This window comes from Eurytemora carolleeae, unplaced genomic scaffold, assembly GCF_000591075.1.
Source record: "Eurytemora carolleeae unplaced genomic scaffold, Eaff_2.0 scaffold1825, whole genome shotgun sequence".
NCBI lineage: Eukaryota > Metazoa > Arthropoda > Copepoda > Calanoida > Temoridae > Eurytemora > Eurytemora carolleeae.
This window is the reverse complement of record NW_019397735.1, coordinates 14,958-22,966: the sequence shown is the minus strand read 5'-3', so window position 1 is coordinate 22,966 and position 8,009 is coordinate 14,958. Positions and strand designations below refer to the sequence as shown.

The 8,009-nt window shown below is 29.7% G+C and overlaps 1 long non-coding RNA gene across 1 annotated transcript; it reads left to right on the top strand.

Annotated features, from left to right (window-relative positions):
* The first annotated feature begins 1,167 nt into the window (after positions 1-1,167).
* On the top strand, positions 1,168-3,534 carry LOC111715691 (uncharacterized). The gene is made up of 4 exons (XR_002768287.1): positions 1,168-1,212; positions 1,758-1,828; positions 2,912-2,954; positions 3,488-3,534. It is a non-coding gene; the product is annotated as an uncharacterized LOC111715691 (long non-coding RNA).
* The last annotated feature ends 4,475 nt before the right edge of the window (positions 3,535-8,009 follow it).

Genomic DNA, 8,009 nt, shown 5'->3' with positions numbered 1-8,009 from the left:
GGACAATCAATCAAAATTCCAGAATTTTACCTTTTTTGAAGAATAACAACGATATCGTTAATCAGATAAAGGATCAAATGACACCGTTCTTGATTAGACTCGCAACTCTATATAAAACAATATAAATGTATGGTCACAAAATAATAAATAAGTTCAAAATCTTGTCAAAAAGTGAGAAAAAAATATTATTTCAAAATTAATTCTTTTGAGATTATCAATTGTAACAACAGATCAAAATTAACTTTTAAAAAAATAAGGCTTAATGTGGATTTTTTGTGCTAAGCAATGTAAATATCCTACATGAACCAAGCAACAAAAACTGTAATATAATCAATATTATGGAACAAAAATTTTCATTGATTTCACTAAATTTAATTCCAAAGAATTTTTATTATGAATTACATGTATACATCATTTTAATCAACTTTTGAAATGAAATTTTGGGTTAAAGTGTAAAAATATAAGTTTAAAAGCCTTTTTTCAAAATTATTATGTAGCGGACAGAAATACTTTCTTCAAATACGAAAAATGTAAAATCTGGAAAAATTCTTAAACCTTTTCCGGTTGAAGGGGGGGGGGGTTCCTTCAACCCCCCTTGGCGTTTTTTGGAGATAACTCATAATTATCACATGACCCTCACTTTTAGATTGAAGCGGGGCTTTTATACCAACTGCCTGAGTCCACAGGCATACTGCATGAATGCCTTGTTTTACCTTCACACGACTAAAGCTATATTTAGACCCACTTCCTGTCATTGAATTTCGACTTTTTTTAGCTCTTTGAATAGCCTTTAACAAAAGGAAGCAGATTGCACCCTTTTTTCTTAGAAATTTTGCATAGATTTTTGCAAAGATGCATGTAAAGAGAAATAGCAAGTTTTCAGTTTTTCTTGAATGTTTTTTGGAGATTGGATTGGATTTCGACTTTTTACAGCTCTTTGAATAACCTTTAACACAAGGAAGGAGATTCTATTCTAAAAATCTATGCAGAAATTCTGCATAGATTTTTACTCAAATGCATGTAAAGAGAAATAGCAAATTTTCAGTTTTTCTTGAATAAGAATTTAATTCTAGAAAACTTTGCAAATATTTTTGCTTATTTGGATTTTCACAAATGTATAATTTTGGGTAAACCAGACGTCAGCCTGTATAGGGTTAAATATTTTTTAGGTGATTTGGAGAAAGGAGAGTACAATGGGAGAATGGAAAAGAGGTAACTATGGAAATTAAATCATCAAAAAAATGTAATGGATTTTTTTCCAAACTCATTTTCTGATAATCGTCGTTTTTCTTTAAGAAAAAGGAAAGTGTCAAATTTTACAATTTAATCAGTTTTTTTTGCAGAATAATTCTGCAACCCAATAATATAGAAAAAACTAAATAAAACTCAGTTTTTATGAAAAGCAAGGATATCCCATTCTTACCCTTGTTTAGACAATGAACAAAGGGAAAAATTACAAATTGGCCTTACAAGAAAATAGACACAAGAATTTACATGTTCAGTCCCTTTAAAATGTGTTCATATGAAGGCCCTGGACATTTTCCCCTCACTATCCTATATCCCAAAATAGAGAAGAAGAATTTTTATATTCCACAATTTATATTCATGAATAAAATAAAATGATCCTTATCCTTTATTCAGTTCAATTGCTTTGGGTGGAATTTGTAATAATCTTTAAGTCCATGAGAATATCTGAGAGCATTTAAATATAAATAAATTATTTTCATGTTTCAAACTTTAAACCTTTTGTTTTGAAGGAGAAGAAATTGTGTTTAAACGAATATCAAAAGATGACCGGGGAATATATTCATGTCTAGCACAAAACCAGGTATAGAAGATGACCGGAGAATATATTCTTGTCTAGCACAAAACCAGTAATAGAAGATGACTGGGGAATATATTCTTGTCTAGCACAAAACCATGTATAAAAGATGACTAATCCTTTTGTCCTTGTCCTTTTTTCTTATCATTTTATCCTTGTCCTTGCTTTGTGCCTCTATTCTTTTGCTTATCTTGTCCTAGTCCTTGTCCTTGTTCTTGTCCTTGTCCTTGTTTTTGTCATTTTCCACTTGTTTTTTTCTTGTCCTTGTTTTTTCCCTTGTCATTGTTTTTGACCTTATCCTTGTCCATTTTCTTGTTCTTGTTCTTATCTTTGTCTTTTCCTTGTCCTTGTTTTATCCTTATCATTATCCTAATCCTTTTGTCATTGTCCTTTATACTTAGCCTTTTGTCCTTGTAGTTGTCTTTATCCTTGCCATTGTCTTGGCCGTGTCGATGTCCTTGTACATGTACTTGTAATATTACTTTGTCTTGTCCTTGTCCTTGTTTTTGTCCTTGTTCTTGGCCTTGACCTTTTCATTTTCCTCGCCCTTTTCCTTGTCCTTGTCCTTGTCCTTGTCCTTGACCTTTTCCTTGTTCTTGTCTTTGTCATGTCTTTTTCTTGATCTTTGTTCAGGTCTTTTTGCTTGTCCTTGTCCCTGTCCTTGTCCTTGTAATTGACCTTGTCCTTGTCTTTGTCATTGTCCTTTTCCTTGTCATTTTCCTTGTCCTTGTCATTGTTCTTATCTTTTCCTTGTCTTTGTCCTTGTCCTTGGCCCTATCATTGTCCTTTTCCTTGTACTTGTCCTTTTTCTTGTCCTAGTCCTTGTAATTGTCTTTATCTTTGTCTTGTTCTTGTCCTTGTTGTGGCCCTTGTCCTTATCCATATCCTTATCATTATCCTAGTTCTTCATTTGATCCATTGTCAGTGTACTTTTCCTTATCTTCCTAACCTAACCTTGTCTTGGCCTTGTACTTTTTTGCCATTGCTTTAGACCTCAAGTAGTTTGGCAGGCAAATATGCCTGTTTGAAAACTTGAAACTGAATAAGATTATTGCAAAAGCGACATTTTAATCTTTCTGATTTGTTTAGTTAGGAGTGACGGGGCCTAATATTATACAACTAGATGTTCAGTGTAAGTTTATTTTAAAATTTTTAAAATCAATTTTTATTGTAGTTGAATTCGAAACTATAATATTGTTAATCCCAGGAAAAATCACTGATCCATGTGCTTTGTGATTTGTCGGATAAAGATATTTAAAAGCTTTCACTGTGGATATGGAGATCAGCCCGAGTCCAGTGATCTGCGCTTTCTTGTTCCTTTCTCTTTATCTAGATCTATGTATAAAAATGGATATATATTATATATAGCTATATAGATCATCACAACATGGCATCAACTATATCCAGATCTGGCTTTAGAGTTTGATATATCTATCTATAATCTATATTAAGTTGTATCCTCGTCTGCTATATCTAGAGCCATAGTTGGATATATTTATAATTATTTATATTTAGATCCTTCCACCCTTGTATCCACTTCACCCTCTGCAGTAGCTAGAGCTAGAACTAGATATATTTATCTTTATTTAGATCCTCCCACCCTTGTATCCACTTCACCCTCTGCAGTAGCTAGAGCTAGAACTAGATATATTTATCTATATTTAGATCCCCCCACCCTTGTATCCACTTCACCCTCTGCAGTAGCTAGAGCTAGAACTAGATANCCGTTTTACACAACCAGCTCCATTTTTAAGTTCGTAATTAAACACTTATTTTTTAATCAAATTTATAAGTAAAAAATCAATTAATCAATTCATAACTATTTGCTCAATAAATTTTTCAATCTCTATTTTATAACTAATTGATCAAATATTTAAAAATCTATTTTCTGACTAACCAATCAATTAATTAGGAGATGGCAATCCCGCCCCTCTATATCAATGGTCTCATAATCTCAACGGACAGGTATTATATACAAAATTGTACCAACAAACATAGTCATCGATTATCTTTCGCCTCATTTTTATATAGTTTATATTTTATAATATTTTTCAATTAATTTGTTTTGAATTTGATTATTTTTCTTGTTGCTTGCGCAACTATCTAAGAATGCTGCGCACCAATCACATTTTTCAAAATCCTTTAAAACGTTTGTTAAAAAAATAAAATACTATAAAATATACACTATATACATATGTGGCGAAAGATAATCGATGACTATAGATTGTAATATCTGAATGATTTGTTTGAAATTAAATTGATTTTTTACGGTCTAAGTCGTGTTGCTATTTACTCAATTTGTATGGGCGCTAAGTTATTCGGTATGAGTCGTCTTTAACAATTTTCTCCTTATAGACGCAACAGATAGAAGTAAGATTAGCAGCGATCAAAAGCGCTTTTTTATCGCATTAAGCCTATACCCCATTTCTTTTTTCGCGAACACTCCCTTTAAAAAGAAATTGTTTTAGCAAATTGCCAAATCCTAAACAGACTGGGGGTGTGTTAAAAAAATTAAAGACGATATTTTCCACATTATTGGTATGATGAAGGTCTAGAGGGTACCGTTGTAAATTATACATTTTAAATAAAAAAGAAAAGTGCATCTTACTAAATTCTTTATAATGCAACAAAATCCACTTTTTTGTCTTTTATCTGTAAAATAATGATTATTTCTATTCAGAGAAAAATACGAGGAAATGAGAGATCCTTAAATATTTATAATATCAGGAATATTTTTTGTAATATATATCAAATTTGAAGTACATTTATTGATTATTTACAAACAAATATTTTGATTGATATCATAGTTTTATTTCTATTGTTATTAATCATTTAATATTGTAATAATAAAGAAAATTATATTTCTAGTCTTGTAAAAAATACACCAGCCCCCCCCTCTCAGCAGAATTTGTTTTATTTCAATGACTTTAACACCGGCATGATGGATATTCAAAATGCATTGACTTTTGTTTGGACAAAATTTTCCTTATTAAAAAGCAATTAAAATCTATTAATCTTGAGTTAAAGTATTCTAATTTTAATTAATATATATCTACTACATAGTTTATAAAGCAGAACTCTTTTTACAGCTTTTTTATTTCATTACTTTCTATCCAGAATAAAATGTGGAATGTAGATGTCAATTCCTTCACTTTACTCTCCCCCGAGAAATCAAATAATAACAGTAAAATATAAATTGCAAAAAGTTAATTTTTTGCACTGAAGAATGGCAGTAGAAGGTCGAGTAAATATATTGGGTTAAGAAAACCAATGAAAGAAAGGAATTTGCTAAACTTTATGATACTGCAGTTTCAACAGTAAGAAAATAAAATGAGTATTTGACTCAGATTCTAATTTTCAAATTTTTTAACCGGATGTTGTACCTTTGTCTCTTTGCCACAAACAAAAAATTTATAATCTCTATATTTATTGGTACCTTCTGGTTTAGACCTTTTATATTTTAAACTTAAACTATTTGATCTACCAGAATTCATTGCTAGAAATATCTAACGTCTACAACATTGGGTTGCAAAGACGGATTAGAAATCAGAGTTTGTGGCTAACACTCATTTAATCAAAAAGTAAAAACTTGAAAATCAGGTTGTAAAGATTGTGATTTGAGGTGAGCATTTCTTTATCCAATATTTAAACATTTCAAAAAAATTGATTTTTCAATTTTTCAATTTTTAAAATACGAATTATACTGATTAAAGTTGGTCGGACACCGGAGACTATATTTGTACTGCTTCAAACTCAATAGGTTAGTTCACATAATTTTCAGGATAAAATCTTTTTTAAACTTGGTAAAATCATACTTTAACAACAAGTATTTCAAAAAATATTCAAGTAAAACTATTAGCTATAGCAATTTTCTTTAAAAAAATCCGAGAAAAAAGAAAAATCAGGAAATGTAACTTTTGTATATTTTTAGGTGGAGTTGAGAGACACAGTGAGTCATTACCTATTTCACTGCAAGGAACATATATAGCTTAATTTATATAGACAATAAATCAAACAATCAATGATTAATCAATCAATTGAAAAGAACTTTAAATGCAGACCACTAAATCAATTTTTATATAAAATTGATAAAAATAAATATTTCCTAAGATAAATCTTTGTAAGTTTTCTCTTGTTTAGCTTCCTTTTAACTGTTAGAGGTAATATAGATCTTGGAAATTACAAATATTTTTATGTTTTCTTACTCTGTAAACATTGGAAGCTCTACAATGCCATCTTTCATTACAGAAACCACCTTTACAGTTTTAAAATAAAAAAAACTAAAATGAAAAAACGTTAAAAAGGCTGAATTTTTCCGATTATAGATTACAGAAATAAGGTAAACAAAAGTTTAAAAGACACATTATAGATTATGAAGTTCAATGTGTGAACCTAAAAATTAAAAGTTTGAAAAACACACTATAGATTATGAAGTTCAATGTGTGAACCTAAAAATTAAAAGTTTGAACTAATAAAGGTTTACAAGTTCACAGGTTTAAAACACATTAGGAAATTAGAGTATAAGCCTTGGAGACGAGTAATCAGCTCTTTTATAGTAAATTTGTTCTAAATGATATCTTAGTTCATAATAGTTCCTGTCGCTCAGGATGTTGTAATTTGCAATTTCATTATTAAAATAAAAAGATGACGACACCAAATGTAGTGTTTTCTGATTCTCACTGTAGGAGTCCATTAAGAGAAGCTAATGTGAATGTTAGTGTACGGAAGCCCAGAAATATATTCTGATTCTGAATCTGTAGAAGCAGAATCTGGGTCTGATGTTAAGCTAGAGGTTTCATTCTGTGGACATCCTAGGTTGGACAAATATTATTAAGTGGATCTACTCTTTTTGTAATTTAAACTGAGCTCTTCATTTAAAGATGAGTAAGCCCGATTCGAACGTTAACCTTTAAGCCTATATCTTGTTAATAATAAATTTTAGACCGGGCTTGCTATCTATTCAAACAAAAAGCAAAAAAATTCCTCTTTCTTTTACTTTTAAAACTTGAAAATTAAAAACTTATAATATTAAAAACTATAAGAATATATTTAGGCCTGATGTGAAGTGGGTTTTAGGAAATCTGGTTTTATCTCCCGGTTCTAGGTACAAAAATATATATATATTCATTCTATATATACAAAAATATATATTCAAGATTATTAAATATTTGCCTTCCCCAGCAACATTACAATTAAACGCAGAACTCAAGGGCTTTAGAAACACTCTTTTTTTAAACCCTGTGAAATTAAAAAGATTGAATTTAAATGAAATTAAATATTTCTTTATTAAGTAAACCCAGCCTACTAATATTTTTGAAATAGTAAATGATGTTTATATGAAGATACATCTCTTTTAATAATGAATTATTGAGTTTTTAACAGACTTAGGCGGATAATTTTAAAATATCGTGATTTATTTTCATTTTCATGCTATATTCAATTCTAGACATGGCTAGCTGAGTGATACAAATTATCTTTTTACATAATTTATGGTTTTTTGTTATCTTCTGTATCTGTACTTCATCAGTTTAGAATTATAAAGAAATATATTTGAAATAATCTTCCCAAAAAAAGGAAAGATGAAGACTTTTGAAAATTGCGAAGTAGTTCTGTTTATTCAGCATTTTCATGGCGGAATTGAAATACAAAATTCAAATACTTGAACCAAAACATACTAAGATATGATTTCAAAACCTAAAATAACGAATCGCAAAATCTATATTTGTAAATATTTAGACATGGTCGATACATATCTGAAGTACTGCATGATATTCCTGGTTATGAATTCTGTTATAAATCCTGGGTTTATATACTTGCTGTTACAAAAGGTAAACAATTTCAACTTTTAAAATAAAATACATCCTTTCTTAACGTTTTTAAACGGTCGGTTAATTTTTCTTAAAAGTAAAAACACGTGATTCATCCAGACAGGAATGTGTTGCAATATATAAGTATAATATTTATTTAGAAGATACTGATTCATACAGTGTGTATGTAGAGAACCAACATGGCCTAGATTCAGCTGCACTTAGCCTTCAAATTCAAGGTGGGGAAAAAAAAAAAAAAAAATTCTATTTTAATATTCTAACTTCATGTCGAATTGCTATAAAACCGCAGATAAAATTTTCCTCTCCTGGACTGTAAGCGTAAGTTTAAGTGACCCTCTATGCAAAAGTAAAAATAAACA